Genomic DNA, 16,006 nt, shown 5'->3' with positions numbered 1-16,006 from the left:
GAAATATCAATATTTAAAATGGTAGTACTGGTGTTAAAGAAAGTATATTTAGTTAGATATGATACCTGAATTTTCAGATGATCTTTAGTTTAAACGGTTTCATCACTTTATGTGACAAGTTAGTCGCAAAATTTTATGTTGCCAATAATCCTGACAACTTGAATATTTGTTCTCCACAATTCTTTCTAAAGTGAAATCACCTGTTTTAGTGTTAGTAATAGGATCAAATAGTTACAAATAGAATGATGTTAGACAGTTATTATTAAATGGATATCTCTACAAACGAGATTGTTTTGCATTAAATTTAGAATTACTGAATTAAAATAATGAAACTACTTTTAATTTTTATGACCATATACAGACATTATTAAACTTACATATAAATAGGTAGCAATTGCTAATGTATTAAATGAGTTTGTAAGGAAGCTAGTGAGTGATTAAAGTATTATTAGAGGTTTAACTGAGCCATTAGGATCGCTAATGCAATCTAAAAATCTGAATTCTCTAAAGGAAGCATTGTGTATGTTAACCAATAGCTGTCACTTTAAAATAAATAAATATAATTTTGTAAATAATAATATAAATCATAACAAATTGAAAAAAAAAGCTGCTCTGACCCGAAACCTGAATAATTTTAAATACCAAATATCACAATACCCCAATTATTATCAAGGTTACATTCCCAAAACTCCAAACTTTCAAAGACCACCTTTCTATAGATACCATTACAATCACCCATAGCCCACAATTATTACCAAAGACCCTTTTTCCAAAATCCCAATTAGCAACCCTTATTTAAAAGAGGTCAGGAGACACCTATGAGTATAACAAGGAATTCAGTAGAACCCCAAAATAAACACCCAAGATTGCATCAGATAGCAGGGAACAAAATTAAAACTTACGAAATCACTCAGCAATTAGGTTAGAAAATAATAATAATAATAGTAAGAAATTCAGCAAGAATAATTTTTTAGGAGACACAAGCCTCAGAACAAATTTGCAATAATGAATGCAGATGTAGATGAATTACCATATATAATTGATCCATACACTAGGTTTAGAATTTTGATAGTATCAAAACATTTAAACCTAGTACTAAGTAGATAATGATAGTATTAGAACATTTATAAAGAATTTAATTGGAAGTGAACATTATAAACAATAGTTAGGAGAAGAACCATTCCAAGTGATCACTGCAAACAAATACTGCATCACTGCATGGTTGGTATCAAGTACTGTATTTTTCAAAAGAAAAATACAGTACTTGATACCAACCATTATTAGGTGGTAAAAAAACATAAATATTATTTGTCTGATTTTCATAAAGATTTTGATTTATTGTTAGGGCTAGATAATTTGAAGGAAATGAGAATTAATTTATATTTGTAAATAATAAATTATCATATAAAAATATTGTAATGCCAGTACGTTATTTTAATACAAGTAAAGTGGAGACAGAAAACACAACTGTTAATAGTATAACAGTACATCTGTCAAGTAGTAAAACTGTCAATAGTAAAACACAGCTGTTAATCAGGCAGAAGCATGTACAATACATAACATTACAAATGGAGAAGGCATGTTAGGTTATAGGAACTTGGATGGATTGGAAATTCCACAATACAAGGATGGAAAGGCTTATTGTCCAGCAAGTAGATAATCCTTCAAGTAAATAAAGATTTAATAGTTAAAACATCTATGTATGTTGAGCCATTATATAATTATAAGTTTATATTGAAGAATGATGGTAATAATAATAATACGTGTAGAATGTTGCCGAACATTAACAATAATGTAGTAAACCTTTTTAGAAATAGAATGCCAGATATTATAGATAATAAAAATAAGTATATTATAAGAAGAGAGAGCGTACTATTAATAAATATAGTAAGGAGAATATTGATAGAAATAAGCTGCTGAACACAAGTAATGATTATGATATTAATAATTATAATAAGAAGAGGAATAAGAATAGGAATAATAAAAATAATAAGTGATAGAAATAATAATATGCTGCCGAAAAATAAGAAGATATGTAGGAATAATAATTGTATATTGTTGAACATTACTAATGAAGATAATAATAATCATAAAACTAATAATTATAATAAAAGGAAATATAGTAATAGGAAGGAAATGGAGTAAATAATAATGAAGTGTTGCCAAATACTAATGATAATGATAGAAGAAATATTAGTAATAATTTAAATTTAATTAATTAAATGTCAGATTCAGACTTGTCGAAAAGTGGATTCAACCATATAAATAGTGAGGAGAAAGAAGCAATAATTAATTTAATAGAAGAATATGCAGATATTTTACATGTAGAAGGAAATAATTTAACATTTACTAATCAAATTGAATTATCCCCAGAGAAATAACTACTAAATTATTATAAATGATGTAATATTATTATATATGTAATATATTATTATTGAAATATTATTAAATTTATCCCCAGAGAATGAAACTGTGACTAATACCTTTTGTACCTCAGGTGCTTTACTTGCAATACAGTCACAAGAAAGATGAGATAGTATAAACTTAGGCTGTTATTAACCTAATTAATGACTTACTAATTTGTACTAATGGTATATGCACATTATGCAATATGAAAACTTATGAAGAAAAACAATTAAAAATGTATAAATATGTTGGGACACTGACATATAACTAAAAGAATGAAAAAGAAGCTATAACCCAAAGACTTTGCATAGAAATTCAGTTCCACAATTTCTTATTGTCAATGCATTTGTTCTATTCTGTGCAGTTCACCACTAAGGGAGCATAACGAAGTAAAGAGCATAACTGAACAATTCACACTTACTGCAAGTGTAGTGCACAAATTCACATATATACCTAGCTTAATATTGGCGGATGCAACGCTAACAGTTCAGATGTCAGTGGGAGTACAGAATGTGTATACGTATGCACTTAAACAAGTGTCGCTCGCACTGACTGAGCAGATCTCCCACTATAGCGGTTCCACCTCTTGAAGGCTCCAATAAAAGAGGAAACACCAGAGAAAATTTTCAATACAGAAGTTCCCTGGCTGGCTCAACTTGGAAGTTCCCGGCAGATGTCAACATCCCTGCTGGATCAGCAGGCCTGGCCAGCCAGCTAAGGAAGTCGCTCGGCGTGGATGCTACCTTTCTGCCCCAGCTCGCTGGGCTTCAATCGCCCTGGCCAGTGGTCTCAGCCGCAGGAGCTGTACCAGCGGGGGATCACTTGGGGAGAACCACCTCAGCCGCACCAGCGGAAGATGACTGACGCTGACCTGACACTGCGGAGGTCTGGGGGCCATCACTGCCATGCTGGAATGGGGACCCAACTGCCGTTGAGGGAACGCTTGGTCTGATTTCAATGGACAAGCCACAACTCTTCCCTGATCACAGCCAAGTTGACATCGTCAAAGACCAGCTTTCGAACCCAACAGCTCTTCTCAGAGCTAATGCAAAAATGGCCCTTATCAGGGCACCACTCCAGAAACCTCAAACAGTCCTTTTTTTCAAGGCTACCATAAGGTTTTAAGTTGCCATGAGTCGTCAAAGCAATTCGGTGACAACAACTACCCTTCTCAGGGCTACCATAAGGCTTTGAAGTGCCACATGCTGTTGTAGCCATTTGGCAACAAGTGGCGCCCAACATGGGCGAGGATCGTCTGGACGAGAGGACTGGACATAGCTACTTCTCTACCAACCACATGTTAGCTAACAGAGCAACACACAAGGTGTCCAACAACACTGACTGCCTGGTTGCAGGCATCCGTGCAGCATTTCTGCTGGTGATAACAGCAAACTTCAGCGACCTGCCACATGAGGACCCAGAACTGTTCTTCTCTTGTCAACAAACTCAGTTACAAGAACAGAGAGTGCATGTTGAGCAATGGGCCGAGTACGCCGAAGGGAAGCTGAAAGGAGAGGCTCTGTTCTGGGGCAGACAATACAAAGACCTACAACTCGACTGGCCCAAATTCATCGACTGATTGTGGCATCAATATAACCAACCGCAGACTTCTGCCAAGCTCTGGTCTCAACTTTATAGACAAACGCAAAGAGCTAATGGATCAGCAGAGCTTTTCCTGTTACAGAAGAGGAAACTTGTTCGACTAGCTACCAGTAGTGAAGTTTCCTTCCTACCAATACTGCTGGAGCAGCTCAGACCCAAGATTCGACTTTCACTGCAAGTGACAACCATCCATGATATTGACGACCTGCTGCAGTGGGTGATCATCACTGAAGCAGACATGCAGGAAATCCAAGCTACAATGAAGCTGGAGTACTCATGAAATCTGTGTTACTTCTGGACAGGGCTCACTGGATTGAGTAGGTGGGCTGCAACTGGATACACCAATGGCTAGAACAAATGACATGGCAACTTGACATAGAAGCAGCTTGGCTCTGTGTTGTCATTACTGCCTGGGGCACCATTTCCACAGGGACTGCCCAATAAAGAAGTTGCAGCAAGGAAACGAGTAAGGGTCTTGGCTGTGGAGCCAACCAGGGTCCTCAATCAACTAAGCTCGAACATCCCTAGAATCACTGTTGAAGTAGCAGGACGACTCATCAAAAAAGCCAATGATTCTGTGGTCAACTTCAGCTTTGGAAGAGCTGAGCTGTTACTTTGGCAAGTCAATTCCAACATATTCATCAAGATAGATCTGGCATTGAATTCTACTTCCTGCCGTACCTCAGGAGTGGCACAAATAGAGCTTCTCTGTGGTGACAAGAAAATAATTCCCATGGTTCTGCTAGTCCCAGGGCTTCGGGAAGAAATTATTTTAGGACACCACTGGCTGAAGGAACAATAAGCCAAGTCCTGTCAGACTACAGTTGTGGCTGCCTCCATCTGGGCAGGGAAACCCGCAAAACCGTTTTTTGGCACTATCAACTGAACCTATACAACATTGAAACTGGACTGGTCGGCAATGAAAAGTACAGTACCCCCCTGGGGTAAAGACAAGATTGGAAATGTGTTGAAGCAGCACTCCCTTGTAACCAACTTGGTCAGTAGTACATGGGATCTGACTTCAGGAAGGAAGCCGACCGTTTTGCTTACCGATGTACTGATACAGCAAATAAAAGAAACAAATTATAAGAGAACAAGTGGAAGAGATACTGAGGCAGGAGGTGACAAGAGCTGTCAACATCGCCATATAACTCTCCAGTAGTCATTCTTAAGAAGGGCTCTTCACCAAGTTTTTGTGTAGACTTCCAGTGTCAGAATGACATCACGGAAGATGTGGACTCAACACTAAACCTGATCTATGAGAATATTAAAGACCTGGGAAGCACCTGCGTCTTCTCGACAATCAACCTTAAAAGTGGCTATCAGCAGATACCCTTGCAGGAATCAGCCAAATGGGTTTTTACAGTCTTTTCAGTTCCAGATGGCGGCCATTACCAGTTCTGAGGCATGCCGTTCAGCTTGAAAAATGCACCTAGTATATTCCAGCATCTAATGCTGGACGTTCTCACTGGCCTCCCCCACTAGTGCTGCCGGGATGACATTATTATTTACAACAGTAGCTAGGAAGAACACTTATGCCACCTGGAATGCCTAAAACTTCACCACCTGATGTGCTCTTTGTAAAAATAATTTGCTGAGATTGTGACTATTTTCCAAAATGTACAAAGAAAAAGAAGTCATTCATAATGTGTGACATTTGAGGACCCACATACAAGCTAACAAACGTTATTTGACAGTGAATGCAGCAGTGAGCTATATCATATGAGAACTGGCAGCAATAGAGCCCAATTAAGGTGGATTTATTAAAGTGTGAAAACTTATATAATAATACTGATTCAGTTCCAGTAATTGACAAGAGTGGAAAAAATAAGCATAAAAATGGTATTATTTAAAATAAATCAAAAGATAATACAGAAGTAACAAATATATCAACTTAATTTTTCATATTAAAATATGGAAAAATACTGGGCCAGAAGGGAGAAATTGTATTATAATTACGAGGTCTTTGCAAAAAGTATCCAACCATTCTAATTTGAATTCAAGTGGTAAACTTGAAAGAGTGCAGCACTAGTACAAATTTGTTTTTTGTGACCACATACAGCACGTCTTTGTCCAGCAGTCACAGTGTGGGTAAATCTAAAAGGTCCTTCTTGTAATCTTATTTTGTAATGGATAGGATGCGCTAAAAAACCTACTGCATTAAGTTTTGTCAAAAGCTTAGTTACATCTATGCAAAACAATTTATACGATTAAGCAGACTTTTGGGAATGAAAGTATGCAGCAGGTTAAATAGATTAAAGAGTGTTATAACTAGTATCACAACAGCTAAACTTCAGTCGAGTGTGATCAGCATACTGGTGTGTCATCAACCAGCAGAAATCCAAATGTCATTAATAATGAAAAATCATCAGCTGACTGTTTGAGAAATTGCAAATGACATTGGGATTAGATGGTTCTGTAGAAATGATATTAACAAACATGTTGGGCATGCATAGAGTAGCTGTGAAATTTGTGCCAGAGTAGATCAAAATTTCCTTAAAACTGTGATACTTGTGTGGGGCAACTTCAGTTGTAATTTGATTGTACAAGTATGACCCAGAAACCAAGGTTGAAGCCCACCATTGTCCCCAAGGCTGAAGAATACAAGATAAATGTAATAAATGAAAGTGATGCTGATGGTTTTTTTTGACTACTACGAAGTAGTGCATCTGTTTGCGCACCAGGAGGCCAAACTGTCAACAAACAGCATTACTTATAGATAATCACACAAGTATTAGCTGGATCAAGATAATGAGATCCTCAGATTTACCAGGTTCCTTGTTCACCAGACATATCCTTGTGATTTTTGGTTGTTTCTTAAGCTGAAGAAGTCCTGATTTGGCAGTTGGGGAGGGCTATTCAGAAATTATTCCGGTCCTCTGTATTGTGTGAAAGAATGGTGGTAGCAATTCTATCTTGAATAGAATTGCAGTTCAACCCAAAATAGAATAGCTCGCTCGGTTCAGTGTGATTCTAATAGTGTTTTTTTTTAAATATCACTCGCTTGTTTGTTCCTGTAAAACTCTCATATGTAATGTCTGCTGTCATATAAAATCCCACAGACTGTGAAGTGCATGCCATCATCAGTTTCCTTCACACAAAAACTTGTCAACTACTGAAATTTTTTGTGAACTTTGTGCAGCATATGAGTGACAGTGCAGTAAGATAATGGTGCCGTATGTTTTGGGAAGGTCGAACATTCACTACAACGAAAGAAGTGGTTGACCCTTCATGACAATGCTTGTCTGCATACTCCAGTACGCACTCAACACTAAGTTGACAGTTTCAAATGAGAGTTGTTTAACCATTCTTCATCTGCTCTATTTGGCTTCCAGTGATTACCACTTTTTCCCGAAAATAATGAAATGGTTAGTTAAGCAGTGTTTCAAAAATGATGAGGAATTGAAAAATGGTGTTACTACCTAGCTTAATTCACAGCTGGCAGAGTTTTATGATGAGAGTATTCAAAAACTTGGTTACAGATATGACAAATACCTTAATTTGGACAGAAATTATGTAGAAAATTAGCTAAAAGATGTATATAATAAACTGTTTTTTATCAGTCTGTGTTTTTTTAATAACGAATCGGAAGTTACTTTCTGAATAGCCCTTGTATAATGATGAAGATGACAACACATTTCTGACCACTCCAAAAATGGTACCAAAAAATGTTTCCAGCAATGAAACTGCAGGGTTCAGTTTGTGAAGTCATAAAGGGACAGCATGGGAAGCCAGTAGGATAAGCTATTGTTTTTGTACAGTCTGCAGTACATTTCTGAAAAGACTTTGTAGATTTAAAATTCTTTCATTTCTATTACATTTAAAATTACACATATACATATAAATTATCATGTATATAGTTTATACTTCACAAAACACACCTAATCAAATCATTTTATTTACATAATTCATTGGGTGAGTGTTGGTAAGTTTATTTGAAACACTATCACATATTACTTATAAAAATTGTAGTATTAAATAATATATCACTTAAATTCTGATCGTCTGTTGATGTTTTTACTAAATTAAATATTTTTAATAATATTAGAAAAATAATAATTACAAAGCTAACTGAAAAAATCTAATTAAATGAATTCATTTAATTCATAATAAAATATGATGGGATATGGCAAATTGGGTTTAAAGCTACAAAACATTAACAAATTATGCTAGATCTCTAACTTGAACGTGTAGAATGGGTATTTATATGTAATGCAACAGCTATTACCAAATTACTCTATTTATTCGATTACTGACATATACTAAGGTGCAGTTTGATGAAAACAAAAAAGGTCTTTTGCCAATATTTCGTAAATGTAAAAAAAAGTACTTTCAATTATGACTTACAACTTTAAATATCAATGTTTTTGCTGCATGAAAAGAGATTATAGAGGATATATATTTTTGCAACAAAGATAATTGGTTTGAAGGAAGTTGCTTACCATTTGCAAAAATCATTAGACTTATATATTTATTTTATTTGTTGATACTATGAACTGAGAAATTGTGTGAACGTAAAGTGTGAATGCGAGTTAGAAATGAGACAAAACACTACAGTTGACTGGAATAATTATATGAGAGAAGTTTGTGTTCACTATTCAAAATAAAGATGTGTCAAAAGTTGGAGGATGAGGAATGATAATAGAAATTAATAAAAGTTTATTTATAAAAAGGAAAAACAATGCTGGAGGAGTATTACCACAGCAGTGCCTTTATGGTGGCATTTGTTGTGAGACAAATGAATATTGTGAGGAGTGTCTTATAGAAATAGTGCCTGATTGATCTGCTATAAAAGTGTTGAATGTCATAAAAATAATTAAAGATGGTATTAGTATATATTCTGAGAGGTGGAGAGAATATCAAACTTTCACTCTAGAAAAAGAAGGCTTTCATCATGCAAAAGTGAATAATCATAAATACAATTTTGCAGATCCAGAGACAGGAGTCCACATTTAAAATATTGAAAGATTGTGGGGTTCTTGCAGATGGAGGAATAAAAACATTGTGGCACTGCTCATCATCATTTGGAGAGTTATTTAGCTGAATTCATGTGGTGTAAAAATATTGGAAATTGCAAAAATTAATTATATTCTCAATAGCATTCCAGAGTTTTATCCACTGAAAGTGTGTTTATATTATGGTATTTATAAATTTATACTGTATTTATGATGATGTGTTTATTGGTGTTTTGTAGTTTTTATTTTTCATTAAAAAATGTTTTTTCCACATTAAATAAATGTTATTATTCATATTCTCGTGAAATCTGAAGAAATTGCATCAAAATAAGTGAAAAAAAGTGGCAGTGCAATACAGTATGGTTATATTATTAATAAGTTGTATATAAAATGTTAATTAGACAAGATAGGCGAGCAATGTGAGTGTAGGTTATGTTGATATAAGTTCGATTCGTCAGTACATGGAGTCAACATAATCTAAACAAACATAACCTATACTTGCTAACAAACATATTTTTTGTTTAATACATTGTAATAATATGTTTAATACATTGTTTTTTGACAAAGAACTTGCATAAAAAAATAGTGAAAAATGTGGTGTTGCGATAACAAACAACTACTCTTCATTTACACAGTCTGCACCATTGAATTGCTCTGTGTGAGATCTACGGTTCATGTTTGCACTTAAAAAAAAATATTAACTAGAAAATTTATACACCTATTAAATTAGTTTTGTATTAAACTTGTTTGTTATTACAGATTCAGTGAGGAACTCAAGACTACTCAAGAAAAACTGCAATGGAAAAACCAGTATAAACATGGGGGAACAAGCGAACAAGAAGGTTAAATAAAGGATTGGGAAAACAGAGGGAAAAGAAAGCCAGAAATGAGAGTAAAGAATACATAAACAGAAGAGGAAAAAAACATGAAGAGAAAAGTGTCAAAGTGAAGAGAGTACAACCACAACTGCAAGTGTAATAAAAATGTACCTGACAAGGAAGGAAAAAACTGTTTTGATGCATACTGGAAACTAGGTGAGTGGACTCTTCTAACTTCTTTTTTGAGCTCTTCAGTAACTCTAAGTGATACAGAAAGTCCTAAAGAAGGAGCTAGTTATAAAAACAATGTTAACTGTACATACACCCTACAAGGACACGTGGTTTGTAAAATGTTTTTTATGTTGATACTTGATGTTAACAGAAAAGATTAAGTTATGTGGTACTTTTTTTTCCTGTTTAGCCTCCGGTAACTACCGTTTAGATAATTCTTCAGAGGATGAGTGAGGATGATATGTATGAGTGTAGTCTTGTACATTCTCAGTTCGACCATTCCTGAGATGTGTGGTTAATTGAAACCCAACCACCAAAGAACGCCGGTATCCACGATCTAGTATTCAAATCCATGTAAAAATATCTGGTTTTACTAGGACTTGAGCGCTGTAACTCTCGACTTCCAAATCAGCTGATTTGGGAAGACCACTAGACCAACCTGGTGGGTCAAGTAATGTTGTTACTAAAAACTCCAAAAGTTACATCTTAGTTCTTCCTTGTATGGACCAAAGAGGTAATAAAGCTCCTATAAATAAAATCCCAACTGAGAAAGTAAACATAATAATAGATCACATCAAATCCATACCAAAGTATGTAACATTATTCAAGATTTAAATCATCTGATGTTAGGTACTCGTCTCCTAAATTATCATTTTAAAAATTGTATGATATGTATGTAGAATACTGTGCTGAGAAACAAGATGCATCAGAAACATGTTTCTATACGCAAATATTTAAAAGATATGCTTTAATTTCTAAAGCATCTTATGATGCTTTAACCTTATCTTATAATGACTTTTAAGAAGCCACTTACCGACAAAAACAACAAGTGTGACACACTTCAATCCGCCATAGAACATGGTAATGAAGCAGCTTTAAAAAAAAAAAAATTGAAAAAGAGGTCCATCTTCATCATAAAACTGAAGCTACGTGATACGAAAAAAAGACAATGAGAATGAAGCTAAACAAAACCCGACTAAACTTTTTGTTTGTTTTGACCTTCAAAAAACTCTTCCAACACAGTCATTAACTTGTAAAGAGGTTTATTAGTGCCGTCAGCTATGGACTTACAACCTTTGTATTCATTATCTGGTCAATGACCAAGCCTACATGTTCACATGGCAAGAAGGCCAGGGAGGTTGTCAAGACATTGCATCTTGCCTCCTCAAATTTGTACATAGTTTGCCCAGTACAGTGAAGTATATTTCACTGTTTATAGTTACAACTGTGCAGGGCAAAATAAGAGCCACTATATTGTTAAACTGTGGCATTACATAACCCTTAACACTCACACTGAAACTGTAGAGCACATGCTTTTTTTGGAGCACAGTCACTCCTACATGGAATGCAACCAAGACTTTGGTGTAAATAGCGAAGAAGAAAAACTAGAGATATTTTAGTACATAATCAGTGGTCACAGGTCATCATCAAAGCTAGCAGGAAGTTTATTGTTTCCCAGATAAATGGTGATGATTTTAAATTAATCTGAACCTTAAAACTTTACTTCATTTCTTTAAAAAATTGGTTAATGGGGCAAGTAAAATGCAATGACTACATTTTGAAAAGCAAAATGCATTCACTGTATATTGTAATAAGTCCTTTGCCTTAGGTGGCTTTTCCACAGATTAACACAAAAACAGCTAAGTGTGAAGAACCACCAGCAGCCTCTCCAACTCTTGAAAAACTGAGAATTAAAGAGTCAAAATACTGTGATCTACGATCCCTTCTCCCATATATTTCCCCTATCTACTACACTTTTTATCAAACTTTTCCCTTTAGTAATTATATATATATATATATTATAGTTATGGTTTGGTAATATAATATTATATATTACAAGACTTCAAGGTAGTGATGATGGAGAGTACTAAGTACTAGAACAACCTGACGAACTCTATGACAGCGACTACAAATATAGCCTTCCTAATGTATTAGTTTGAACTCTTATCAACCATGAAAGTATGCCTTAATGATCATGACTTTCTGTATTTTTAGAAAGAATGTTATAATTCAGTTAATTGTAAATATATTTTGACATAAAACTGGTTTTCTCATTTCTTATCACCCTTAAATTAAACACTGGAAGCCAAGGGGTACAATTTGAACTTATCACTTTATCAGTAACTACAGGTTAATGACTTGAGGCTTGAAACTTCTAATTAAAAGATACTTAAGTACTCAATATTATAAAATTAAAAAAAATTTAACAGTATCTAAAATTTTTAATTCAAGATTACAGGTTGGTGACCTTGTGGGACTTAGTCTCACAAGTAGTCTGGTACTGCAGACATTGGGACACTGATCAGTCCCACATGTAATACTGTTTTTTAAAACTTGAGTGAAACCATTTGATAAAACTTGTTCATATGATTAACCAAGGAATTGTTAAGGAAGATCAAGAAAACATTTCTGTATACTTGAGTGTTATAATGGGATTGGTCAATCTTTTGAATGAGACGGGAAAACTCATACAATAGTCAGCTGTGTAACTAGTTGTTTTTCTCTGTTGTTAGGTTATCTTTACATGAATGTGGTTAGTAGTGCTGTTTTATTTCTTTTAGTGATAATGTTACAAAAATGGATGAAAAACGAATTATTAATTACTTAAATGAGTTATCAGATGACAGTAACGATAATGTTTCTAGTACTTCATCAATGACTGATATGTAGAAAATATGCATGATTGAGATACTGACCAAGAGTACTTTCCTGATGAATCCAGTGAGGATTCAGAGAGTGATTTGTTTAAACGTGATGAATATGATAATATAAATAATCCTCACTTTATATCAACAAAATGATCTTGATGGTGCAGATGCAGTTAATAATTTAAGTGATTTTTCTCAAATTTTTCAATATAATATACCCTGATGGTTCAAATGTAAATGATCAAGGGGCGAATGATGTAGTAAATTTTATGTAAATAAAAATCTGGTTGTATTTTTTTGCATGTAGTAACTGCAAAAAGAAAAAAAATGACAGAAGTATCCTATTCAAAAGCTATAAAAAAAATAAAATTGCCTGTTTTTCAAAAGCAAAAATAAAATAGTATGGATGTATTATGTTTGACATACATTTCAAACAAAATGTAACAGAAATCAAAAAACATTCTCACTAAAACCAAACAAAATTACAAAAAATGTCAAGTTTGCCAACCTGTTAAATTTGAATTCTATTAGCTTAAAACTAACTTGTTTCTTGTACCCTTTGGATTCTGGGGTCCTCATATATACCATAAATGAACCAACACTAAGATAACTCGTGTAAAAAAAAGCTGAACATAAGTTCATGTTACAGAGCTCTTAATTACATTGATAAAATACATTTATTAAAGAACATAATAAAATAAAATAAAATAAGTAAGTAAATATAAATAATAAACATAAGAACACAATATTTTCTTACAAAATACAAAGCACAAAGCAAAGCAATATACATCTGTAACTTGGATTATAAATGACTGATTCAACTGATGTTTTACCAACCTACACACACACACACACACACACACACATAAAATAATTTATATAAAAGTCGAAAAATATATTATTTGATTTATAGTTTATCTTACATGGCTAATGTTTTTATTACTTCTATTTTTTTTGTACTGTATATGAAAACCTATGAAAATAACCATAAACCTGTTTTAAGTCCATACATGAAACATGAAAATAAAAATAAAACACATTAATAAATTCAATTAACCAATAATCTTATTTAATTACATATCCAATTATTCAATAATCTTTAATAAAAATTTAGATTTTAAACAAAAAAGAATTGAATAATTCAACAACCATAAAATTTGTAAAAAAGCAGTAGCACATAAAAAAGGAAAGAATTTTACACTGTTAAATGTATGACAGGGACACAACACAAAAACCATTTTATAAGAAAATATGCAAGATATAAAATACATTTAAAAAAAAGTCTAATCATGTAAATTACGTTAAAAAAGATTAGTACAGAAGCAGTGTAGAAATTGGGAAGTAAGTGCCGCTTTGACCTTTGAACCCATGATGTCACATTCCCTTTCCAGATCAAGGTCAAGGTCATTCATCTCATCATGAACCAAAAGGATTGCAGTAGTTTAGTCACATGTCTCACTCTCTGCCATTAAAAGAACCAAAATTTCAAAACATTATATTTCGGTAAGGGTTGAGGCAAAGCCTGATAGGGCACTGTTGTGACCAGGATGAAATAATCTATCTGGAGGGGGGTTTTCAGGTCGAGGTACACTTGCACTCGTGTGTGCACGAATGAGTGTTGCTGCAAGAGTATGAGTGTTACAATAAATAATATGTTTAATAAGTTTGTGTGTATACACACATGCGCGCAAAAACATTTCCCTCACTAAATTGTGTTACAGGGCGGCAGAGAACTGTTCTTCCATCAGACTGTAGTATAGGCCTTAGGGACCTTCCATCCAGTTATAGTTAGTCACAGATGAACCTGAAGAAGATTAATGGCTGAAAGCTTTTAAAGGAAGTTATGCGTTTATTTTTTCTCATTTCTATCTTTTATAAGAAGAGAAAATTAATTCTTCATTCATTTGATGTTAAGATGAGTGAAAGGAAGGGTTTTGCCTATGAGCTTCACAAGGAAGCTAGACTCAATTATCTGAAGCAAAAAAATATAGAGCTCAAGGGCATTGATGATTTATATCAGGCCAATATGGTAGAGATGATACCATAGGCAAATATTAATAAAGGATATAAATTGTTTTATCAAGTCTGCATTTGCAAAAATGCTAAAAAGTAAAATAGCTAAAAAAGTCATCAAAGCTCTTGAGCCAATTTTGAAAATGAATATGATTAAGAAACATTTTCAAACAGATGATGGAAAGGAGAAGTTCAATTTCAGTGTTAAATCACCTATAAACAAGTATAATAATAATAATCACTATTGGTCTTATAGTCAAAAAAAAGCTTCTGTAGCGGAATGCTTTATAAGAACTCTGAACAAGATGTAGCATAAGTTTCTGAAAGGAGTAATTACATATGGGATGATATTTTAGATGAACTGACCAGAGAGTACAATTCATATCAGAGAACTGTAGGCTTCATACTAATCAACTTCAGAATGAAGGTGAAGTACAGCCATAATGCTTTCTTTATGGAATAAATATAGGAGTATGAAAAAGTTTTAAAAGTCTGTAACAAAGTGAGCTTAGGTAAGTATAAAATTATGTTTGCCAAAGGATACTTGTCAAACTGGACTAATGAAGTGTTTACAGAACACACCTCAGAGCCCACAAAACCCGCTCTATATACATATATAAAGAATTAAAACAAAGCAAGGTGATGTATTTTTGATAGATAAAATTTTAAAACAGAAGGAGAGCAAAATGCTTGAACAATTAAGGGGTATGATAAGAGTCATGATTCATGGACTGATAAAAATGTCATATTATGAGCAAAAGTGCTTCTAAGGTCTCATTTTTAAAAATGAAGTTCAAGAAACAAGATAAACTTTTAGCACATTATTTCAATAACTTAAAATCACAAACTGTACCAAGGATAAAATGAAAAACATAGTTACTACACAGTAATATGAAGTGTTTAGTTGTAGGTCCTTTAAACTGTAGCAAGATGAATTCAGTTTTTAATTTTTTATTTGACCATAATTGGTTTGTGTTTTAGTAATGTATAGGTATCTTCTAAATTGTTTTATCAACCGCGATATAAATTTTTACAAGAAGTGTTATCTGACATTGAAGGTAAAAATTATTATCTTTTGGATAACTTACAGCTTGTTCCTCCCAAAGAAATGGAAAAAATTCAGTAATGATTTTTGATGATGATGATGTTTCTGAAAAGGAAAACAATATTACAGATTATTTCAATATGAGACGACATAATAATACTGACATGTTCTATTTATGTCATACGTACAGCAAAATCCCAAAACAGCTAGTTAATGTAAACTTTCTTTTGGCATTAACAGGACGAGCAAAATTTAAGGAATGTTTATCACGATCACATAACTCTGATA

General features: G+C 33.5%; 1 protein-coding gene across 2 annotated transcripts in view; it reads right to left on the bottom strand.

The window, feature by feature from the left end:
* Positions 1–13,280: 13,280 nt before the first annotated feature.
* LOC142325356 (uncharacterized) overlaps positions 13,281–16,006 on the bottom strand; it is a 29,057-nt gene continuing 26,331 nt past the window's right edge. The window contains exons 6-7 of one of the 2 annotated variants that reach the window (XR_012756516.1): positions 15,762–15,823; positions 13,281–13,653 (exon numbers count right to left, since the gene is read on the bottom strand). The gene's annotated coding sequence lies outside the window, so the exon portion shown is untranslated. Of the gene's footprint in view, positions 13,654–13,707; positions 15,824–16,006 lie in introns of those variants that run through there. The other variant, XM_075367016.1, reaches the window with a different exon arrangement.

Source organism: Lycorma delicatula, chromosome 5 (genome assembly GCF_047948215.1).
Source record: "Lycorma delicatula isolate Av1 chromosome 5, ASM4794821v1, whole genome shotgun sequence".
NCBI classification, from domain to species: Eukaryota; Metazoa; Arthropoda; class Insecta; order Hemiptera; family Fulgoridae; genus Lycorma; species Lycorma delicatula.
Note: the sequence above shows the minus strand (reverse complement) of the source record. Positions and strands in the feature narration are given on the sequence as shown.